Genomic DNA, 25,040 nt, shown 5'->3' on the forward strand with positions numbered 1-25,040 from the left:
AGGAGACAACTTCCTGAACAGAACACCAACAGCCCAGACATTAATGTCAACAATTAATAAATGGGACCTCATGAGGCTGAGAAGCTTCTGTAAGGCAGGAGACACTGTCAAGAGAACAAAGCAACAGCCTACAGACTGGGAAAAGATCTTCACCAACCCTACATCTAACAAAGGTCCAATATCCAAAATATATAAAGAACTCAAGAAATTAAACACCACCAAACCAAATAACCCAATTGAGAAATGGGGCTTGGAACTAAACAGAGAATTCTCAACAGAGGAATATCAAATGGCTGAGAAACACTTAAAGAAATGCTCAACCTCCTTTTTTTTTATTTATTAATTTATTCTTGTTACATCTCAAAGGTTATCCCATCCCTTGTATCCTCCCATTCTTCCCTCCCTCCCATTTTCCCCTTATTCCCCTCCCCTATGACTGTTCCTGAGGGGGATTACCTCCCCCTGTATATGTTCATAGGGTATCAAGTCTCTTCTTGGTAACCTGCTGTCCTTCCTCTGAGTGCCACCAGGTCTCCCCCTCCAGGGGACATGGTCAAAGGTGAGGCACCAGAGTATGTGAGAAAGTAATATCCCACTCTCCACTCTACTGTGGAGAATGTTCTGTCCATTGTCTAGATCTGGGTAGGGGTTTAAGGTTTACCGCCTGTATTGTCCTTGGCTGGTGCCTTAGTTTGAGCGGGACTCAACCTCCTTAATCATCAGGGAAATGCAAATCAAAACAACTCTGAGATTCCATCTTACACCCATCAGAATGGCTAAGATCAAAAATTCAAGCGACACCACATGCTAGCTAGGATGTGGGGAGAGAGGAACACTCCTTCATTGCTGGTGGGAATGCAAACTAGTACAGCCACTTTGGAAATCTATCTGGTGCTATCTCAGAAAAATGGGAATAGGGCTTCCTCAAGACCCAGCTATTCCACTCCTTGGAATATACCCAGAAGATGCTCCAGCACACAACAAGAAAATTTGCTCAACCATGTTCATAGCAGCCTTATTCATAATAGCCAGAACATGGAAACAGCCTAAGTGTCCATCAGTAGAAGAATGGATAAAGAAACTGTGGTACATATACACTATGGAATACTACTCAGCTATTAAAAACAAGGAATTCCCGAAATTTGTGGATAAATGGATTGAACTAGAAATGATCATAATGAATGAGTTAACCCAGAAGCAGAAAGACTCAAATGGTATATACTCACTTATATCTGCATATTAGCCCAAGGGGCATGTCCCACGAAAGCCTTCACTTACCAGGAAACTGAGACAGAGGGGAGGACATTCTATTGGGACTCTAGATGAGAGAAGCATGGAAGAATGGCAAAGTAGAAGGATCCAGAGGGTCCTAGAAACCTAAAAGTAGAACATTATGATAGGCAGATTTGGGCCCAGGGGTCCCGCTCAAACTAAGGCACCAGCCAAGGACAATACAGGCGGTAAACCTTAAACCTCTACCCAGATCTAGACAATGGACAGAACATTCTCCACAGTAGAGTGGAGAGTGGGATATTACTTTCTCACATACTCTAGTGCCTCACCTTCGACGATGTCCCCTGGAGGGGGAGACCTGGTGGCACTCAGAGGAAGGACAGCAGGTTACAAGAAGAGACTTGATACCCTATGAACATATAAGGGGGAGGTAATCCCCCTCAGGAACAGTCATAGGGGAGGGGAGTAAGGGGAAAATGGGAGGGAGGGAAGAATGGGAGGATACAAGGGATGGGATAACCATTGAGATGTAACAAGAATAAATTAATAAAGGAGAAAAAAAGAATAAATTAAAGGGGAAAAAAAGGAGTACCTTTTTACTTTAAAACCATCATGTTCACCCTACTATAAAGAGGTAGTGGTAATGTATCTCACAATACCAAATTCCATGTTTATCCATTTATATCAACAACATTATTACCACTCATGCCTTACTTTACCACAAGCACCAGTGATGCCTAAATCACAAATGGTCGCAAAAGGAATTTTTCTGTACTCATAAATAGTTCTACTCCAATGATCCCTATATGCCCCACCTTTCTTTTTCAAAGATATCCACAGTAGAATTCTCATTCTTTGTACTCAAATTTCATTAGTGCTCCAAGTGTGTACCTTTCTTTCAAGACAAACAGGATTATTTGCTTCCCCTCAAACACACTTTATTTGTATTTGAACTATACACCTTTGTCATTACCTCTTGTTTGGAGAAACACCTAGACCTATAAAATTTTGAATGGTGAAAAACTACTGATCTTTAAATGTCTGTTTAAAGTTCTAGTTGTAGCTTCAACCTCAACCATTTGCAAACATCCTCCTTTATTCCTTATGAAAAAAAACTGTTACAGCTCAAGAGTCTATACATTTCTCCATAATCACATAATATATATGTTTGGCACTATAATTCTATGATGTTCTCTATGCTCAAAATTTATTGAATAATTAAGTAGAACATACTAATGGTTTTATATCAAATATAAGAGGGGTATTTGGAACTAAGATGCAACTTATACTTGGGGGTTAGGGGATTGAATAAAGCATTTCAAATATGCTTGACTATACACAAGGATTTAATAAAAATGGATAGATTTTCTTGTGGAAGAGCATTGGTACCTTGTATGCATTAAGTACATGATACATATTTGTATTTGTCAAATGACCAAAACCATAAATATGTTGATGTATTTCTCTGCATTTGTGTCCCCATGTTTGAGTTAATTTGTTCTCTCTCCAATTGGACAAATTTGAAACAACAAAATAATATGAGGTTTCTGAGGAGAAAATCGACTTTAAGAATATGTGTTACCCATAGAAAATGAGTGACCAGTCTTTCTAATTCCCTTGCTAAAATGGTAAGGGGTTTCAGAGGTTGTTCAAGCCTCAGAGATATAATACTAAGTGAGTAGTCATTGTCATACTTACCCAGTAGGACAGCAACTATTTGAAACCTACATCTAACAATTTTCTCCTTGACCACGTAAAGCTACTTCATTTGTACTTTGGAAGAGAAAATTTTAATTTCTTAATAAAGTTTTAATTTCTACAATAAAGTTTTATTGGAACAGTACTACACACAATGTATATTAAAACATTTCAATTAGATGCTCATATAATCCCTAGAATGAAACTGCAAGTCTTAGTTAAGACTATACACCAAGACTAGTGTACAGTTGTGTGTGTGTGTGTGTGTGTGTGTGTGTGTGTGTGTGTGTGTGTGTAAATATCTAGCTGTTGGTCTCTGTATTTGTTCCCATCTGCTTCAGGAAGAAGCTTCTCTGATGATGGTTGAACAAGAGAGTATAGCAGAATATCATTAGAAATCATTTTATCAGTACTTTATCTAGTCTGGTTCTTGGTCATCCAAGCAGTGTAGGGTGTGGATTTCATCTCATGGAGTAGAACTTAAGTCAAATCAGTTATTGGTTAGTTACTCCTACAGGCTGTATGCCACCATTGCCCTATCATATTTTGCAGGCATGATACTATTGTAGATCAAAGAGTTTGTGGCTGGCTTAGTGTTTATATTTCTCTTTTGGTAGCATATATTCCTGTACCAAAGATGCTTGAATGCAATGATGAAGGCTTTATGTAGGTACCAGCTTAACTTTTCATGTTCAATGAACTGTGTAAGTGTTGTCTTCAACAATAGGTCTGTGCTCTCAGTTTGTGAAGAACAACTTATTCCCTTGGCACCAGCATGGGTTGTTTGGTGATTCCCATTCCAACAATTAGATGTGAGCTAAGTCCACATTTATTTGGTGATAAGAGATGGCCAGTTAGGACTATGCAAAGTAGTTGACCAAAGCAAATCAATTAATTAAAAATGCTGAAGGAGAAATATATGCTATAGATTATTTCTTCTGTCTTTACCTTGCTTCTTACCTTTCTTATTTTCTCTTAGCAATAGCAGCACAGCATACAGGAATCCAGTTTTCTAATGGTGATATTGATACCAGTCCATGCTTCAGCCTCAGTGCAATTATTTGGAGCAAACTCCAACTGTTACAAATAAAATGACTATCCGATTATCTTTTCCTGGCCTCAGTTGAAAATGCAATCATCACTTTGGTCCATCTCATTTCTTGTACTAACTTTCCCATGTTCCAACTCCAATATTGTCAACTGAATTAGTCATGATTGCTTCAGAGACAATGATTATTTTATAGTCCCTACGCCTTGTAAGTGTGTGTGTGTGTGTGTGTGTGTGTGTGTGTGTGCCCATGTATACACAAGGAGGTCAGAGGAAGATATTGGGTATCCTGCTCTATCATTTCCACCTTACCACACCATGAGACTGCTTTCTTCCCGAATCTGGAGCTAGGCTGGCAACCAGTAAGTAAGCCCCAGTGATCTTTCTGTATCCACCTCCTCCCTAATAACACTGTAGTTACAGGGCACATGTACAGCCAAGTCCAACTTTTGACATGATTCTGGGGATTTGAATTTGGTCATGATGCTACTATAGCAAGTATTCATACTCATTGTGCCATCTACCCATTCTGCATTCCCTAATCTTTATCATCAGGGTCCATTTAACCAGAAAGCAAGTTGGTTTCAAGATGGCTTCTACATAAGGAGAATTGTGGAGAATAATTTAAAAACACGTGTTTCATTAATTCTTCTTCACCAACTCTGGTGATTAATCTTCATTGTCAACCTGAGTAGATGTGTAATCACCTAAGAAACACATTTCTAAGCATGTTTGAGAGTGAATTTCTAAAGAAGTTTATCTAAGGAAGACCCACCTTAAATGTGGGTAGGATTCTCTGATAAGATGAAGTCCCAGAGTAGCTAAAAGAGGGAGTGGATGAAGAAGCCATCAGAATACCAGAAGTCATCTCTCTCTGTTTTCTGGCTGCAGATGAAATGTGAGCAGATGCCTCACACCACAGCTATCACAGCTGGAGCTGCTCTTGTCCTTACAGCTTTCACACCATGATGAAGTATATCCCTTCTTAAATTACAAGCCAAGATAAACTCTTACTTAGATTGTTTGTCAGCTATTTTGTCACAGCAATGAGAAAAGAACTATAGCAACCAAGAACTCACTTTTAACATAAATTCAAAATCATGCAGGAAGAAAAGGCATGTATGTGGTGTATCCATAGTCAAGGAGGAATGGTTGAAGAAGCTCTGTGGGACTCATCTGTCTCCTCACCTTGTGGTTGCGCCCCTGGCTGTCCTGCAAGAATGGAGACTATGCATCAGATTTGCTACCATGGAACCTGGGTACCCACTAAAAAGTTCTAAAGCTTGGTCCAAATACAGATAGGAGTAACAACAGACTTGACATGGTAACACATTAGCAGGAGGCAACATGGTTTTAACGGTACAGTTTTACAGAAGCAACACACTGTGTGACAAGCAGACCACCTCATCTGCAAGTCAGTGCTTTAGCTAGTATTAACAATGCATGAACTGAACTTTGAAATAGTCACTTTGGTATGTATTTACACATATTGTTGGCATTTTATACACAAAGATATCATGCTGCTGTGTTTTTGAATTGCCCAGACAGGTGGTGATTAGTCAAGCAAGAAATCTATTTATGTATGGAGGTGATCTCATTTGTGGAAGAGTTTTCATGGATCCATTTGGAGGGACTGAGATCTAGTTATCTCATACCCAAAACATGGACCAAGAAATTTAGGATTCCTTGTTTGTTGTCTACAGGGATTCTGCATTACAGCATGGGGTCACTTGGCAGTTTACTTCTGTTCTGATCTATGCACATATCCAAGGTGATGGAAACAGTGTAATAAACTTGGCAAGTCTTGTCCTAGCGGCCAGTGAGAACATCATCTAACTCTAAGCATTCTGCAAATGTTAGAGCACTGCCGATACCCTTTAAGTTGTTGCCACTGCGAGTAAGAAACAGTGATATTTATTAACAGCCATCCTAACTACACTCAAACACATCGCTGTCATTACTTCAAGCCTGTCTGCTCTCTAAAACAAAAGCCAGAGCTAGTGAACCAAACGTAACAGTGATGTAAATAGGTCAGTGGATATTAGGTAGCCAAGTGTAAACAGATAGACACATTTTAATATTTACATATCTTCCACAAACAAGGTAGATTCATAGAAAGTGAACTTGCTGAAAGATATAGGATATTTGACTGTTTTTCTGTTACTAGAGAAAAAATCCTACAGAAGGCACAAATGGAACACAAGCAGTGATTGGCTAACATATCACATCTTACCTCATTCTTAAATAGAGGCTGGTTATTTTCCCAAGAAAGCCTTAGGCTCTCTGCGAGAAGGGGGAATTTATTTTAGTGGAGTAGACAACTTCCACTAAGAGTTACCAAGTGACATCTGGAAGCCAGATGGATTTCATTAACACAGCTGGACCTTTGAAAGGAGTCCTTCTCACTGTCCCAGTTCACCTGGTCATCACACTTCACCTCAGAATGATACCGCCCTATATTTTGCAAGACTAAATTTTGGATGCTGTGTGGTTGCTTATGGCAGAGATTTTAGTATGTGGCTGTTACTATTTTCCTCTGGTTCACATCCTGCTAATGCTACTGCTATTACATGACCCACGTTGAGCACTTATGAGTGTGTCAGGCACTGTGCTTTGCATAGCTATCATACGGAATGTTTACAGTCACCTTGAAAGATAGGTACTATTATTATCCTCATATGAAGAGATGTTCAAAGAGGTTAGGTAGCTTTCCCGGTCACTCAGGTTGATCTGGATTCAGGCCTAATTTTGTTATTGTTATTATTTTTCAACTCTCAAAGCTCCAGGACATAACTACTGCATTATACTTCCTTTTCCTATTTTCCCCCCTATAGTTCATTGGTGATCTAATTAGAAATAGAAATGGGGCTGTGGTGGGTGGGTGGATGGACTCAGTCCCCTTGCCTTACTTCTTCCCCCTCCTCTCTTCACCAAAGAGAGTTCAAATGCTGGCCAAGGAGACTACACTGCTGGGAAGCCTAGGAAAGGAAGGAGCTTGTCTTCCGGAAGTTTCTGTTTACACATTTAATTAAGGAGGTATAATGAGACGTTTTCTGATGTGTTTTAGAACAGAGAATGGAAACTTATACTGTTACATGCTTGTACTGGAAATATGTCATGTGCTTAATAGCTGCAGAATAAAACACATTATTGATGCACTATGGACCAGAAGTGTGGCCAAGCATTTAACTTGAAGAAAAAAAGGAAATAAAAACAATGACTCAAATGAAAAAATTAGACTAAAATTAGTTAAAGTACAAATTAGCAAACCCAAGGAAAACTTTGAATCTCGTTTCCCAATGAAATTAACTATACATGCAGCTGCTTAAAGATTTCATGTCTAAATTAGGATTGACATACAGTTATCACTTTTATATTCGTGATTGGCACTGGAGTAAGTTTAACTGAATGCACAAAGTCACATGTGATTGAGGGGCAACTGATAAATCCGTAACTATAAAGATGGACCTACCTGCCACAACTCCAATACCTAAAGTCATTTCAGTTTTGCCTCTAAACCTAATAATCTGACTTTAATACAAAAGGAACAATAAAACATCTGTTGTCAGATCTCTTTTCCAGATTGAAAATTTAAAAAAAAAAGTTGCTTTGTTTTGGTTTCATTTGCTTTTTTAAAGTTCAAAGGGTGAGATTTGACTACATAATGTGCCTTAGTTACTGCCCATCACCACCGCTAAACCCTGCAAAGCTCTACTGCCTAGCTGTCATTTATCTTGTTTGCTTGTTTGTTTGTTTTTTGTTTTTGTTTTTTCTGAGACAGGGTCTCTCTCTGTGTAGCCTTGGCTGTCCTGGACTCTCTTTGTAGACCAGGCTGGCCTTGAACTCACAGCGATCCGCCTGCCTCTGCCTCCCGGGTGCTGGGATTAAAGGTGTGTGCCACCACTGCCTGGTTGTCATATATCTTTATATTCATTTATTTTCCTATCTACCCACCTACCTATCATCTATCTATGCATCTATTATCTATCTATCTATCATCTATCTATCTATCTATCATCTATCTATCTATCTATCTATCTATCTATCTATCTATCTATCTATCTATTTATCATCTATCTATTATCTATCTATCTATTTATCATCTATTATCTATCTATCTATCTATCTATCTATCTATCTATCTATCTATCTACCCATCATCTATTTATATTCTACTTTCTACTTATTTATTTTTATCCCCTAGTCTCACTTATGTTCCCCTTCTTTTACTATAGCCAGTTATTGAAATGCATTTTATGTGGATAACCTTATTTATGTTTTTCCAAAATCTCTACATTTTTTGGGGGTATGCATTTTGTGGGTATGTATGCGAATGCAAATGTGTGTAGAATGTCTATGTAAATGTGAATGGATGTGAGCATACATGCACCTGTGCAGGAGCCAATGGAGGACCCCGGCTAGCTTGCTGCATCACTCTATACCTTACTCCCTTGAGGCAGTATGTCTCAGTGAAATCAAGAGAGTCTGTCAGCAAGCACATGCCATCCCACCTGGACAGGACAAAGGAGATAGGTGGGCTAGGCAAGAGAGGGGACCAGGGAAGAAAAAGAAGAGAGACAGCCAGGAGGAGAAAGAGAGAGACCTGAAGGGAAGAGAGGATGGCCACTATGGGTTAGCTGGAGGACAAGCACATGGCCAGCATGGATGGAGAATGCGGCCCGGATGAAGAACATTAGCAAGTATTTGGGATTATGGATGGGAGGTAACTTGATAGAAGTTATTAGAAGCAGATGGCATGGGATTAAGGCAGGGATCCCATGCCTGAGGCCCTACTATGGAAAAGAGTTTAGAGGATTGATATCTGCCCTGCCCCAGGTTAACTAAGGCTATTTTAAAATATAACAAGTGTCTTTGTCTTGACTGATTGCTAGCCGGTCCTATAGATAATACATGTAATTTAAAAACAATAATCCTTCTGTCTCCAGGTTCCACACTGTTGGGGTTACATGTGGGGAACATACCTGGCTTTTAATATAGGTGCTGGAGAGTTGAACTGAGTCCTTCATGCTTTTGCAGTAAATGCTGTTACTCACTGAGCTAAATAATTTTTTTGTTTAAAACAAATCTGTGTGTATATCTTTTAAATTTGCATAAATGGCACTAAACTGCAGACTGTATTTGACATCTGATTTCTTATATTTTACTTACTGGGAGATATACACACACACCACACATAAAATATGTATATATAATATAATACCTATAACCATATATGCACACATTTCAAGCATAAAAATGAAAAGTAATGCTCTTCTTTTCTCTTTTTCTTTTGAGAAAAGGTCTCTAGTTCAGGCTAGCCTTGAATTCACTATTAACTTCTGGGCCTGTGTCTTCACCTGTATAATGTTTGGATTATAGGTGTATATAACCATGACCAGTTTTATATATGGTGCTGAGAATCAAACCCCAGCCTCATGAAAAGTAGGCAAGCACTCTGTCAAATGAGTAATGCCCACAGAAAAGTAAGTTGCTCGTTTTGTACAACATTTGCAATTCATTTTACTTACTTTTCGGAGCCTGGGGTGAGTTCAACAACTGTACCTTAGAGAAAGTGAAGCATGACTGGACTAAAACACTGATTTCATTTTGAAAAATATAGAACTTGGTATCCATAGAGGAGGTGTAGGTATCTTCCAGAAGTAGACAATTTTTTTCACATCAAAAATAGGATATTTGTTGACTGATCTACTGTCACATTTCTTAGTAACTTTTGCTTGATGATGAAAGTGAATGAATAGACCTTGAAATAAAATATAGATCTACTATCACGGGAGGTTTTGTGTTGTGACATCCATGTTTACAAATTTCCAATTTCCTCTCAACTTGTTTAAAATTAGCACCACTAAAATAATTAATAAAATTCACGATATCAGAACATTATGTAGGAGGATGAGTGAATAACAATCCACAGAGGTATTGGCTTTGCGTGTGCCTGAATTTTTATCCCAGGTCAATTTTGAATTCACTATGATTCTACAAAGTTTTCCTCTGTAAAATAGGCAAGTTGGACTGGGTAAGGCCTAAAGTCATATCATGGAGTGGTGATACACATCTGTATTTCCAGCACTTAAGAGGCAGAGGCAGGAGGATCATAAATTCCAGGCCATCTCCAGCTACGTAGTGAATTTGAGGCCAGCCTGTTATGCCCAAGAACATGTCTTGAAAGAATAAAATAAAATAAAATAAAATAAAATAAAACGTGGAGCATGGCCATCCTAGGCTAAATATTATTTGCATTTGTGACTTTCAATGAATACTCCATTTCTTCTCTTCTCTATGTATCCTTCCATTATTTCAGGGGGAAAACTGTTAAAAACAAAAAGAGTAGAGTACACCTTTTTTTTTCTTGAGTGTTAGAAGATGAGACATCTAGAAGCAGAATAAGGGACAATAGATACCTTGGAGGTCTGAGCCAGGAAGTTTAGAGACAGTCATAGACTTGAGAAAGTTAGTGTTGACTGTCCACAAAATTAAGAAATACAAATATGTGCTGTTCAACAGATAATAAAAAGGATCCTGGAAGAGAAAGCAAATACACCAAGCAAGGTGAATACTTTTCCCCAAAAAAATATTGTGTTTGAGCGGCCTTTCTGTGGAATTCTGTGTTTTTGCTTAAAGCGAGCACATATTCAGCTGAACGAATGTGTTTAATGTCTTTTGTACACATAGCTGAAAAGTATCCAAATGGCCCAAGACAGATGCAGTGACATATTTCAAAACTATTATTAAATGTGTATAACTGAATTTTCTCCACGGATATTGCAACATCCTCAGCCTAATTCTCAACTGCCTGCTGGGACTGAAGGGGGTTGGGAGACCATTGATCCAAGTCTAAAACTGGCTTAGTGTCAGGAAATGAGCTGCAAATGCGTCATCATCCTGGCTAGGGAAGGCTTGCTGAGCGGCAGGATTTAGCATCACCTCAGTACAACCTTAACAGTTCATTGGCCAAGACTGTAAACTTGGCTTTTTCCAATTTTGTCTCCAGATCCTTCTATTCCTCCTGTGCATTACCAGCTCCACCTCATGTCCTAGGGAACTGGGTTCCTAAGAACCTCTCACGCAGTACAGTCTCCTGCACGCAGTCTTACTGTTGTCTGCTGCCAAGCCCTGTCCTATGGGGAATGTAAGTTTTAGAGCAAGGTCAAAATTTGGCTAGAACAGTGACTGCACATGTGTCTTTGGGAAAACTATGATCCAAGATCATAACTCATTTGGAGAGATCACTGAGGCCCAGGGAGGTGAAACAATGTACTCTGCTTGCATAGGTACTAAGAGCTGGAATTGGGGTGAGAAAGCCAGTCACTTTCCTGACCACTAATTAGGTGTTCTTTGGATAGGGATGATGCTTTTCTTGAGAATGTTCCACTGTATTTCTCCAAAATACACTTCACCAAAGATACCATGAGATAAGATGACACAAAGAGAAGGGTCTCTGCAATAAGGCAGAGCAGGGCTCCATTATGATACAGAAACCATGAAGTATGTGACCTTCAAGCAAATAAACAAAGCTCTCTGCTACAGAATCTGCTTTGTCTGATATTGATAAGGCCACTCTAGCTTTCTCATAAACATGGTTAGCATAGAATATCTATTTTTCTTTTCTTTAGCCCTGGCTGCCTTCTAATTTGCTATGAAGGAAGATGAACTTGAACTCTTAATCCTTTGGTGCGCATCTCCCGAGTGCTGGAATTATAGACATGAACCACTGTAGTGAGCTAAAATATCTTTTTTGATGGCTCTACTTTTGCACTACTTTTTATTTATATTTAAGGAATGTTTATTATAAGCAGAGTGTAATAATTACATGATACATTTAAATCCCTTGTCACAATCTAAATTAGAGTGTTTACATTATGTACATTTAATGCTACCACTGACATACTTTAGACTGTATCTGTCACTCTTTGCTTATTTTCTGTTTGTTCCATCTTTCCCAGCGTTCTTTTCTGCCTTTCTTTTTTGATTCAGTATCTTTATGAGTATTTTTATATCTATCTTTGGCTTCCCATCTCTTTCTTTTGATAGTTCTGTGGCATCTTCATCATGTTCTGATTTTAAGTGATACTGAATTATTTCATAGGAATTGACAAAATTGTATCGGACAAAGATAGAGCCTGGTTCTTGGAGTGCTCGTCTGTCCTGCAAAAAGTCCTGTGTTTCGTATTTAGCACTGAAGAGAACTGAGTATGTTGGTACCTGCCTGTGAAGCATAAATTCAAGGTTATCCTTTTTCAACTACATAAGGAGTTTGAGGCTAGCTTGGGCTTCGTGAGTTTCTGTCTCAACAAACAACAACCATCAAACAAACAAACAAACAAACAAAACACAAAATCTAAACTGGGTCAGTGAGATGGCTCAGCAGGTAAAAGCACTTTCTGTGCAAACATGAGTTCTGTGCTGGAACTCATGATGGCAAGAGATAACTAACTGCTGAATGTTGTCTACTTGACTGCCACATGCCTGCCCTGCTGTTCTCTCTCTATGTCTCTCTTTGTCTCTCTCTATCTCTGTCTGTCTGTCTCTTTCTCTCTTTCTCTCTCTCTCTCTCACACACACACACAGAGTCACTCACAATAAATGAAAACTTTTTAAAGGAAAAAGGGAAAAAAGACTCTTACAATGCTAAATCTCCATTTCTTTGATCTGCCCTTTCTGCAATTATTGCTTTAATTTACTTGTAGGAGGTTTTAAATTCCACAGCACACTGTGGTGGGTTTTGTTCGGTTGCCTTTTGCAGATTCTATCTTCTATTCATCTATCATCTATCAGTCAGACATCTGTCTATCTAGTCTTCTACACCTATCGATCTCTATCATCTATCTATTTAATCTACCACCTACCTATCTGTTTCCATGTTCTACAATTTCCAGTGCCATCCACCTTTTCCTGGGGAGTTATCTCTCTATATAATATAATTGTTCTCCTGGCTAAAGGTGAATCTAGAGCTTCAACAATTCCTATATTGAAGGGCTTCTGGAAATGACTTATTTTACCCTTTGGTTATCTAAAGCCATCTTTATTTTTTTTGTTTGTTTGTTTCTTTGTTTGCTTGATTTTAGCAAGGTATTTTGCCAGGTGTGGAATTCTAGGTAAACCTTTTGGCCTATGGGCAAGCTTGTGGTAGATTTTCTTGATTGTTGATTGATGTGGGAGGACCTAGCTTCCTGTGGGAGGGTACCACCCCTGGGATAGCAATCCTGTGTAATCTAAGACAGCAGCTGAGCAAGCCAGTGAGCAGCATTCCACTATGGCCTTTGCATCAGCTCCTGTCTTGCCCTATTTGAGTTCATGCCCAGGATTCCTTCAATGCTGGACGTTGATGTGGAAGTACAAAGCAAATTGCTTTGGCCATGGTGTTTTATTACAGCAATAGGAACGCTAACTATGGCAGAAATTGGTACCAAGGATAGTGAGGAATTGCTGCTGTTGAAACTATAGTCTAGTATAGGCCAAGATAGCCGAGTTCATGTTTTAAAACCAGAAACAAATGTAGGACAATATTTAAAAACATGGACTTAGCTGATGATAAAAACCATAAGTGGATTGGCAAGTGCTGTGATGAAGTGAGATTGGTTAATGGTAGTGAGAGATGGCTACTTTAAATAGGACATTAGGAAAATTCTCTTTTAAGAGTTTTCAGAAAACCTGGCGGGGTGGCATATACCCTTAATCTTAGCACTTGGGAAGCAGAGGCAGGTGGATCTCTGTAAGTTCGAGGCCAGCCTGGTCTACAAAGTGAGTTCAGGACAGCCAAGGCCACACACAGAATCCTTGTCTTGAAACAAACAAGCAAGCAAACAAACAGAGTTGTCACAAATAGATTGAAAGTATAAATAGGAACTAAACATTAAAACAACATCTGGAAGAAAAGTTTTGTAGGTGGATGTAACACAAAATGAAAAAATGTTCTCTGATATGTTAGAGAAACAGAGGCCATGGGAGCTGGAAGGAAGAGGAACATAAGGTTGGAGATGTAGTCAGAGATCAAATCCTTGACTTCAGGATCACAGTATATTGGAAGTTTTCCTGCTGTAAGTGGCTGGGATCCAACTCTCTAACAAGAGTCTCAGATCACAAGCCAGGAAGCCTGTGTTCTGTTATTCTACCCGTAATTCATGTGCCTTATTTTAGTGACCTTTTTCTTCTTTCCTGTCTTTTTTCTTCTCTCTCTCTCTCTTCTTTCTTTCTTTCTTTCTTTCTTTCTTTCTTTCTTTCTTTCTTTCTTTCTCCCCCATCTGTCTCTTTGTTTCTTTTTAACTCCTTTCAGTTTTCTTATGGTAAAACCAGAGGACTGAAGAGAGATAGCCTGCCTGCCTGCCTGCCTGCCTCACTCCCTTCCCCACTCTGTTCCTCCCTCCTTGTCTCTGCTCCTCCCCCTTCCTTTCTTCTTCGCATGCATCCCTCCCTTTTCTCATCCCATTCTGTCTTTTCCTTTTCCTTTTGAAACAGGTTATTACTATGTATGTCAGGCTACCTTTGTAATTGCTATATAACCTAGACTGGCTTCATCCTCCCCGTTCTCCTGCCTCAGGCTCTTGAGTGTTAAGATCAGGACTAGACTCTCTTTAAGATCTTTCAAAGTTCTAGTACTTTACGGAAAGAACATTCAAAGTTCCTACTGAAAGGTCTGTCTCTTAGTTTCAAACGAATTACTTCTGATCTTGGAGATATAAATCATAAAAGGTCTATTCCTGGGGTGGAGAGATAGAACCATAGTTAAGAGCACTTGCTGTTCTTTCCAAGGTCTTATGTTTGATTTTCATGAGGCTCCAATATGATGGTTCACAACTGTCTGTATCTCCAGTTCAAGGGCATCTGTCACAACACCTTCTTCTGGCCTCCAAAGGCACAGACATACATACAAGAAAAGCACACATACACATTGAGAAACAGGGGAAAAAAGCATTTATTTTTACATAAATTGTATATTCTGTTAAGTTTTCTCAAAGTCAACTTCGATGTATTTTAATTCCTTTTGATACTGAGGATAATATATAATAGCTTCAATCCTCAAATATTTTCAAATCACAGTTTAGAAAAAAGTATTTCATGTAGTTTGCAATGAGACCTGGGAATGTAGCTTGGTTAGTAGAGTGTTTGCCTAGCATGTGCGAATCCCTGGGCTAGACCCTAGTTGAGTGATGGCCATAAGAAGATCAGAAATTTAAGGCCCTCCTTGGCAACATAGCAAGTTCGAGTTCAGTCTGTGCTACCTGAGACTCTCCAAAAGAACCAAAAAAAAAAAAAAGAAGAAGAACAAGAAGTAGGCAGAGGGGGAGGAGAAGTTGGAAGTGTATGTAGATGAATGATTGAAAATATTGGGAGATTTTATAAGCAACAGTTTTTGTTAATAAAATTCACATACCACACAATTTACCTAATTGGATTGTATAATATAACAGGCATTTTAGTGTATTTAAGAGTTGTGCAATGAGCATTATAATGAATTTCAGAACTTTTTCATTATCTACCACCAAATCAGTTTGTGGAATAAAGCACATATTTTTTTCTTTTTTGTTTTTTTGAGACAGGGTTTCTCTGTGTTGCCCTGGCTGTCCTGGACTCGCTTTGTAGACCAGGCTGACCTTGAACTCAACAGGGATCCTCCTGCCTCTGCCTCCTGAGTGCTGGGATTAAAGGCGTGCACCACCACTCCCAGCAAAGCACATTTTTTAAAGCACACAGACATCTTTAGTTCTTTAAAAGTATAATAAGCTAAAGTTCAAGAAGGAATTATTCTTCTTGGAGATATAACAGCTAATTTTAGCAAAGTTGGTTTGTTTTTTACAACTGTGATCTCTTTATATTAAGTATTGGGTATAGCCATAATAGCAGTATTACAGAAAATGACTCCATCGTAGAAGCAGCAAAAGTTTTAGTTATCTCTATATGTGGATAGTTTAGATGTATAATTCTTGTCCCTACTAGTTGGGAAAAAATAACCATCTGTCACATGAACTGCTTTTGCCTGCTGAGGACTGTTTAGTTTGTTTGGAGATATTTAATGAAATCAATAGCCTTAGTTATCTAACATCAATGCAACATGGACCAAATAATGAAGCCTTGCTGATGCCTATAGAGATCTTTAGATTAGAGCCAGGGCTTGTAAATAATGACGAGTGTTGACCTCTGATTTACCCAGTGTGACAGTGGGGCCAGCCTGGGTGAGAGAATTCTAACTTTAAACTTTGAATGGTTAGATTTTCAGTCTTCAGGCTGTCAATATTTTACCAAGATAATAATATGTTTTATGTTTTCCTTCATATCCACTTAAAAACTATTTTGGCACTTTTCCAGGAATATTTGTGACAAAGGCAATAAATAGGAAGGACAAGGCTGGAAGATGATAAATGTGATAATGTTAGTAGTTTGAACCTTAATCAGTGAGACCCCAACCAATTACATTCTCTTTCAGATCTTAGGATTCATATTGGTCGAACTATGAATAAATGCATTGAATAAACAGACAATTATGCAATACTGGCAGCATTTTAGAATTATCCCAAATGACACTTTTCTGTTTCTCAGTTCACGTTGGCTCATTGGGACTCCTAACTCAGAGATGTCTTGGATGCTTTCTCTCAAGCACATCTGGCATCAAGCTGACAGCAACTGAAAAGGTTTCTCGGAGATGTGCCCAACTGAAGGGTCTCCTACTCGATAATGCCAACAAAATATGAAATTCTTTCTCAAATATTTACTGGTGCTTGCCTGGGGATGCCACTCTTTCTTCCAGACCTATTGAATCAGTGCCTGAATTTTAACAAGATCCTCTGCGGGTTCATATTCATGCTGTAGTTGAAAAGGCACCACAACTGACTATCTCCAAAGTTGCCCACTGGATTTACCAGTGTTTCAGGCACTTTTCATACTTTAGGTCTGGGTTGGTAGCCTGTGAGTTGGTATACCTTCGCTAAGATAACCCCTACAGATCGAATTTGATTAGTCCTGAGCTGGTCTTTGAAGTCCTGTTATTCTGTAACAAATATAGATTCCTTATGCTGAAATGTACGCACATTTACCTAAACCACCCTTAAATTGATGTGCATCTATTATAAATATGTGTCTGCTAGCACATTTTTGAGAAAATATTCTGGTTTATTGAACTTTGTTCTGTGGAATCTTGTTTTTACTTTATTCATCTATTTCATTTAAAATTTATTTTTATTCTTAAGCCTATGAGTGTGGATCCTCATGCGGAGATTAGAAGGCAATGTTTAGGAGTTTATTCTTTTCTGCCTTTTTGGGTTCTGAGGTATAAACTCAGATGATCAGGCTTGCTCTGTGTGTGTTTTTATCTACTGAGCCATCTTGCCATCTACTTTTCTTTTTCTATAATTTTCTTCAGATGGCTCCAAAAACACACTGTTGCTCACTCATGGCATATTGGTATTGTTGAAATTTTAAAATAAATATATATAATTTGAGCTTTTGTAAACTTTTTTTGTAATTTAACTTAGGAAGAAGATATCATATTTTACTGTTTTTAGTAAGCATGTATAGAAATTAGCAGCTGGATTGGTCTAAAGTCATTAAAATTAATTTTCTTCATAAAATTAAATCTTTTTCATACTGGATAGTCTAACTAGGCTCTGTTTTGAATGGAAGTTCCTTGATAATTAATGTTAATAAACAGCTTTCCATATATTTGTTGGACATTTCTGCTTCTTCTTTTGAGAAATGCCTATTTTGATCATTGACTTATTTTAAAATGAATAATGCTTTCATTAAGTTAGACTTTTTATTTGTACAAAGTTGAGCATATTTGTTAAAGATTTCATGACCTTGAGGTGGGCATATAGCTCACTAGGTAGAGTGCTTGTGTAACATGTACAAACGTCCTCTGAGAGGCCCTACCCAGCAGCTGATCAAATCAGCTGCCAAGACTCACAACTAAGCATTAGGCACAGACCTCAGGGATTCCTGTGGAAGAGTGGGAGGGAAGGATAGAAGGATGCAGATAGGGCAAGAGTGTTTCAAGAAAACCAACAGAGTCAACTAACATAGACCCATAGGAGCTTACAGAGATGGAAGCACCAACCAAGGACAGTGAATGAACTGGACCTAGGTCCTCTACACATGTGTAACTGATGGACACTTTAATTGTCATGTGGGTCCCCCCTAGTAAGTTGAGTGGGCACTCTCTATGATACAGACTCTGTTGGTGCTTTTGATCACTTCGCCCTAACCTGGCTTCCTTGCCTGGCCTCAGTGGATAAGGAGGAACTCAGCCCTAATGTGACTTGATGTGGTGGGATGGGTTGGTGGGGAGGGGGCTCCCCTTTTCTGAGGAGAAGAAGGAGTAGGGGGAAGGGGATGGGAGGGTGGGACAGGGAGGAGAGGAGGGGAGGCTATGACAGGATGTAAACTGAATATATAAATTAAAAATAAATCTTAAAAAAGATTAGACTTGGACTCCATTGGTATCATTCTTACCTAACATGCAGTAAGCCCTAGGTTCAATTCCCAGCATCCCACATAACTGGGTATGCCACATATGTAGTCCCAGCACTTGGAAGGGGGGAGGCAGGAGTTATCAAAAGATAGAGGTTATCTCTGGCTAAATAGAGTCTGAGGCCACCTTGGGTTACATGGGACTATCTCAAAAAAACACTTCAACTCAAAATCAAATACCTTCTGTCTCTAAACAAAATTCATTTACAGTTTTTCTTTCACCTTTATATTTTCTCTTTCTGAGACAGGACCTTGCTGTGTAGATCAAGATGACTTTAACCTGACAATATATAATTTTTTAAAACGGCGTTGTTTCTGACATCAGTGGTAAGTGCTTGTGATCCCCAAACTGGGAGACTAAAAAAGGCCAACCAGAGTTCAAGGCCTTCCCAGGCAATTTTTAGAGACCGAGTCTGTTAAAACACACTGGGTCATAGCTCTCTTGTATAAAAATGACAAACAGGCTGAGAAAGAAGTTAGGGAAACTACACCCTTCACAATAGCCACAAATAATACAAAGTATCATAGTGTAACTCTAATCAACCAAGTGAAAGACTTGTATGAAAAAAAAAAACCTTCAAATCTCTGAAGAAAGAATTTGAAGAAGATTTCAGAAAATGGAAAGATCTCCCATGCTCATGGATTGGGAGAATCAATATAGTAAAAATGGCAATCTTATCAAAGGCAATCTACAGATTCAATGCAATTCCCATCAAAATACCCACACAATTCTTTACCAGCTTGGAAGAATCATTTCTCAGCTTCATATGGAGAAGCAAAAAACCCAGAATAGCTAAAACAATCATATACAATAAAAGATCTTCTGAAGGAATCCCCATCCTGGAGCTCAAGCTATATTATAGAGCAACAGTCGTAAAAACTGCATGGTACTGGCATAGAGAAATAGGCTGGTTGATTAGTGGAATGTAATTGAAGACACGTAAATAATCCCACACACCTATGGACACCTGATTTTTGACAAAGAAGCCAAATCCATACAATGGGGAAAAATAGCATCTTCAACAAATTGTGCTAGTCTAACTTGATGGCTACATGTAGAAAAATGAAAATAGATCAATATCTATCACCCTGCATAAAACTAAAGTCCAAATAGATTAAAGACCTCAACATAAAACCAGACACACTATATATGTTAGAAGAAAAAGTGGGGAAAAGCCTTGAGCTCATTGGCACAAGAGGCAACTTCCTGAACAGAACACTAAAAGCTCAGGCTCTAAGATCAACAATTAATAAATGGGACCTCATGAAACTGAAACTCTTCTGCAAGGCAAAGGACACTGTCAACAGAACAAAATGACAGCCTACAGACTGAGAAAGTATCTTCACTAATCCTACATTGGACAAAAGGCTAATATCCACAATATATAAAGAACTCAAGAAATTAAAGACCATCAAAACAAATAATCCAATTTAAAACTGGGGTACAGAACTAAACAGAATTCTCAACAGAGGAATGTTGAATGGCTGAGAACCACTTTTAAAAAATGCTCGACATCCCTAGTCATCAGGGAAATGCAAATCAAAACTACTCTGAGATTCCACCTTACACCTATCTGAACAGCTAAGATTAAAAAACTCAAGTGACAGCTCATGCTGGCGAGGATGTGGAGAAGGGGGGAACACTCCTCCATTGCTGGTGAGAGTACAAACTTGTACAACCACTTTGAAAATCAATCTGGCCCTTTCTCAGGAGATTGGGAATAGTGTTACCTCAAGAACCAGTCATACCACTCCTGTGCATATACCCAAAAGATGATCCACCATACAACAAGGACATTTGCTCAACTATGTTCATAGCAGCTTTACTTGTAATATCTAAAATCTGGAAACAAAGTAGATGTCCCTCAACTGAAGAATGGATTTTTAAAAATCTGTGGTACATTTACATAATTGAATACTAATCAGCTATTAAAAACAAGGAAATCTTGAAATTTGCAGGCAAATGGATGGAACTAGAAAAGATCATCCTGAGTGAGGTAACCCAGTCCCCAGAAAGTCACGCATGGTATATATTCACTCATAAGCGGACATTAGCTACATAATACAGGATAACCACACTACAATACCGAGACTGATGCACCAACTAAGGACCTTGTATGGTATGGTCCTAGATCCTCTGCTCAGATGTAGTAGATACGCAGCACAGCCTCCTTGTGGGTCCCACAGTAAAGGGAGGTAGGGAGTGCTTCTGACAAGGACTCTGGCTCCTTAATGTTGATCACTTCTCCCTAACAGGGCAGCCTTGCCAAGCCACAGAGGAAGAAGACACAGGTAGTACAGATGAGACTTGATAGGCTGAAGTTAGTGGAGGAGAACTTCCCTTTCTGAGGGCTAGGGGAGGTAGGGAGAGAGGATGAAGGAAGGAGGGTAGGGTAGGATAGGGAGGCAATGAGGGAGGGGGCTACAACGAGGATGTGAAGAATTCAAACTGCAGAACAAGCAGGTAACTTATATTGTTAATCCCACTACATGGGAATAGCTCTGAGACTGGCTGAGACATGAATGTCTATGCGTAGACAATGCTTCTTGTTGGCCACAGAATCCCTGTGATTTATTATTAGATGCCATCTTCATATGGCATGAATGAAGATTTACTGATGCATTTTTTCTGCTGTACAAAGAGCCTTAATTGTTCTGTGCATCATGCACATCTCATACACTTATAATTTTAGGATTGTATAATACTTGTGAGAAATTATGTTTTCAGAAAAAAAGAACTGGACACTGACGCTGGATCAGACCTGACAGGGTTCATTGCTCTCAGCATACTGGACACTGACCTCCTGCATCCTTCATGTTCCAGCAGCAAGTGCCCCAGTTGCTGTTCCTCATCAGAACAAGACAGCTCCCAGGACAGCTTTGAGGAAAGCTTCCAATCCCAATTGGTCCAGCATTTCATACTGTCTCACTCAGGACTCTAATTAAGCCTGGAATTTCTCAACATTTAGAAACTGGACCAGAAATGCTATTCCTAGCTTGTTTAACCATTCCCCCAATTTTTTTGGGGCCCTATAAAGGTATTATTTGTCCCAAATCAACCAGAAGAAACCTTAAGAGACCATCCCATTTCCCTTAAGGGAGGTTGGGTAGGCTTTTGGTTGATTTCTTGGGCTATAGATGTCTATTTTCATAAGGAGTTTGTTATACGTCATTATTTGTTTTATTTAGAGAAAAAACAAAGTTGGACTTAGGGATGTCTCTCTTTTCCTTTATCTTTCATTCTTAGGTTAGAGATAGAGGTTGAAAAGAAAGGAGGGTAATATAGAAATATATAGGGATGATAGGACAAAAAGTACATTAGTGAATCTATTCCTCAACTTAATGCTTTAATTGTTACTTACAAGGCTATTTTTAATTCTCTGGTGTAAGATTTTGTATATAGATGCAAAATAAGTTTAATTTTTGATACATTGGTATAGAATTCAAATTTAAGATTATTCTTCATACACACACAGAATATATATATTCTAATATGAGTTATTGTACCATGCAACTCAATTATAATACAAGGTTTACTTCCAATGCTTTGAAAATACTATTGCAAGCTATTTAGGGTAAGTTAAGTTATACAAATTAATTGTTATTTGATTAATTCATGTTCATATCAATTACTAGTATATTTTATAACAAGAATATACATCCTAGGTGTAACAGATAGGAATGATTATATAGAAAGATAAGGTAAAATATATAAGTTCTTCAAAAATCTCAGAGACATACAGAACATGGCATTTAAAAGTGTTTTTTTTTTAAAGATTGACAATGAGAAAGGTTAATTCCTAGCAACACCCAGCCTACCTCAACAAAGATGAAGAGCATCAAAGAACTTCCTTATGATATGATAGATATTGATTTGCATTCAGAATTTTAGAGGCACCAAGATAGGAAAGATGGTTTCTTCAAGGCTGTCAAATATAAATAGCCAAAACACTATGAATACAACATTTATATCATTCCTTTTTGTTTTGTGCTTCTTCTTGCTATAGGTAGTTTATCACATATATGTAATGATATAAATGTATATGGGAGAAAATTAAAAATTAAAAAAAGAAAGTAAACCAAAAAGTTGTGGAGAGCGAGTCAGTAAGCAGAATTCCTCCATGGCCTCTGCCTCAGTTCCTGCCTACATGTTCCTGCTTGAGCTTCTTCTGCCCTGGCTTCCTTTCATGAGGGATAGTAAGGTATAAAATGAAATAAATCAGTTTCTTCACACACAGGCAAAACTACCCACTATGTCAAGATAAAAATAAAGCAGTGTAGAATACTTACCAGCTTGTATGAGAAGCTAAGAAAAACTAATCCAACATAGTTCATTTTTCAAAGAACCGTTCTACACCTCTTTTTTTTATTTTTCCCATCTTCCTCAAAACAATAAATAATAGTTTGTATTCTTAGGAATAAATTGCTGCATTGTGTTGGTCTGTAATTATATTTGTATGTAACACATCATCGTCTACCCTTTCCTTTCCCAGTAAAATTTACTCCATGCAACTGAGACTCCCACACTCAAGGAGGAGTCAGTGTCATGTGAATTGAGACTTAAGACCTGAGGATTCGTGAGTGCGCACTGACACAAACCTTGTATTTATTTCGGCTACAGATGATGTCACTAAAGGTAACTATGTGCACTTTCAATATAGATGCCCTGTAGTTGCTGACTAGCATCAGGTAAAATTCTGAACTGTCTATCCAGAATTCTGGTCACGGAAGTACAAACCTAAGACGACACTTCACACTACCAGATGCATTTGGCAAAATAATTGAGAAAGGTTGAAAACCACATTCGTGCTTGTCTTTTCAAAGACAGATTTCCTAGGTCTTATTGTTGCTATCACATTTCTGTCTGCCTGCACCCATGTAGTGTACTCAGCGCTTTAAGGTTTTTTTAAATACTTTTTTTCTTTTCTTTTTCCTCTGCATATCTGCCCCTCCCCCTTTTTCCTTTGTTTATTCACGTTGCGTGCTGGTGGCAGCCCCATCCCTCCTTTCCTCTCAGTCCCCCGCTCCTCCCCCATTTCCTCTCCCCTATTCCTCAGAAAATGAGAGCCTCCTTTCCCATCCACCCCAGCTCATTAAGTCACGTTTCAGCGCTTATTTTCAGTAACAGGTTTTTGTGCAGCTTTTTCCAGGCCCTCCGTGACCAGCAAAGGGAGACATTTGAGGGTTACATGTATAGCTCGAGGAATTTGTTTGAAAATCTTGAGCAGAAACTGGAAAGACAGTACAAGGAATTTACACCCTTGCCTGGGGCTGGGTTCCTAGGAGAGGCCCAGGCCAGTGTATAGAAAGTGCAGGAGGCCAAGGAAGACAGCAGCTTACTGGGCGGGGCTGGGTGAAAGCAGCCAGGCTGGAGCCAGCAGGGCCCTTCAGAAGCACTGTGGGAGCCCTGGGGGCAGGGGTGGGGGTGGGGAAGCTCACAGCCCTCCTCCCGCTCCACACCCCCTCGTCTGCCTGGCCCCGCCCACGTCACTCTGTTGTTCTTTCTCAAGGAAATCAGTTGTGTTAATATATAAATGGGTTGAAATGAGTTCAATTCTTTTTCGTTTTGCAGCTTGAATTTCTAATGTGCTGCATATCAGTAAGTATAACGCACAAAGCTCAAGTTCACTGGAGTCTGAAAAATTTTTTTTGAGTGGGAAAGGTCTTGAGAACCCCAGGGATTACAACATGCACATCTTGACTTATGAACATTTTACCTGATTTTATTATTTTATTTCATTTAAAATTTGAATTGTGTACTGTGGAGACAAGATCTGTCCTTATAGTTTAGCTTGGCCTGAGACTCTTGTCCCCTGGCTTTTGTCTTGAGTACTGGGATACCACAGGGCCATGACAAAAGACCCTAACTTTTTGGAGTTTAATATAAATGGGAATTTTCTGCCTTGCTTGATAATAATTAGGAGCTTACATCAGTTTTAATTTCATTAAGTACATTAGCTGAAGTTTCTTTGTTTTGATATTTTTACTTTCTGCTCTGGTATGATACAAAACTTTATTAAGATTTGGTGTGAAAGCTTAGTGGGCAAACGTGCCTGTGGATAAGGGCTCAATGCATAAAATAAATAAATAAATAAATAAATACATAAATAAATAAAAATAAATCTGAGGCCAGGCAGTGGTGGTGCACTCTTGTAATCCCAGCACTCAGGAGGCAGAGGGCAGCGGATCTCTGTGAGTTTAGGGCCAGTCTGGTCTACAAAATGAGTCCAGGACAGTTAAGGATTCACAGAGAAACCCTGTCTTAAAAAAGAGAGAGATAGAGAGAACAATCTGAATTTGTTCCCCAGAACTCACTCGGTGGTAGGAGGAGAGAACTTATTGTCACAAGCTGTCCTTCAAACTCAACGTGCCTGTCATGGGATCGAAAGAAAGAAAGAAACTAGTGGGAAAAAAGACTGTAGTAACAGTTTTCTTGAGACAAGGTCTTTCATTGTAAGATTAGGCTAGCTGGGAGTTTGAAATTCTCTGCTTCAGCCCCCTGAATGCAGAGACTGCAAGAATAAGCCGTCACAGTCCATACTGATATATATATTTTACTATTATAATAACAGGTTCCCTCATG

This window comes from Acomys minous, assembly GCF_964271855.1.
Source record: "Acomys minous genome assembly, chromosome: 7".
In the NCBI taxonomy this organism is placed as follows: domain Eukaryota; kingdom Metazoa; phylum Chordata; class Mammalia; order Rodentia; family Muridae; genus Acomys; species Acomys minous.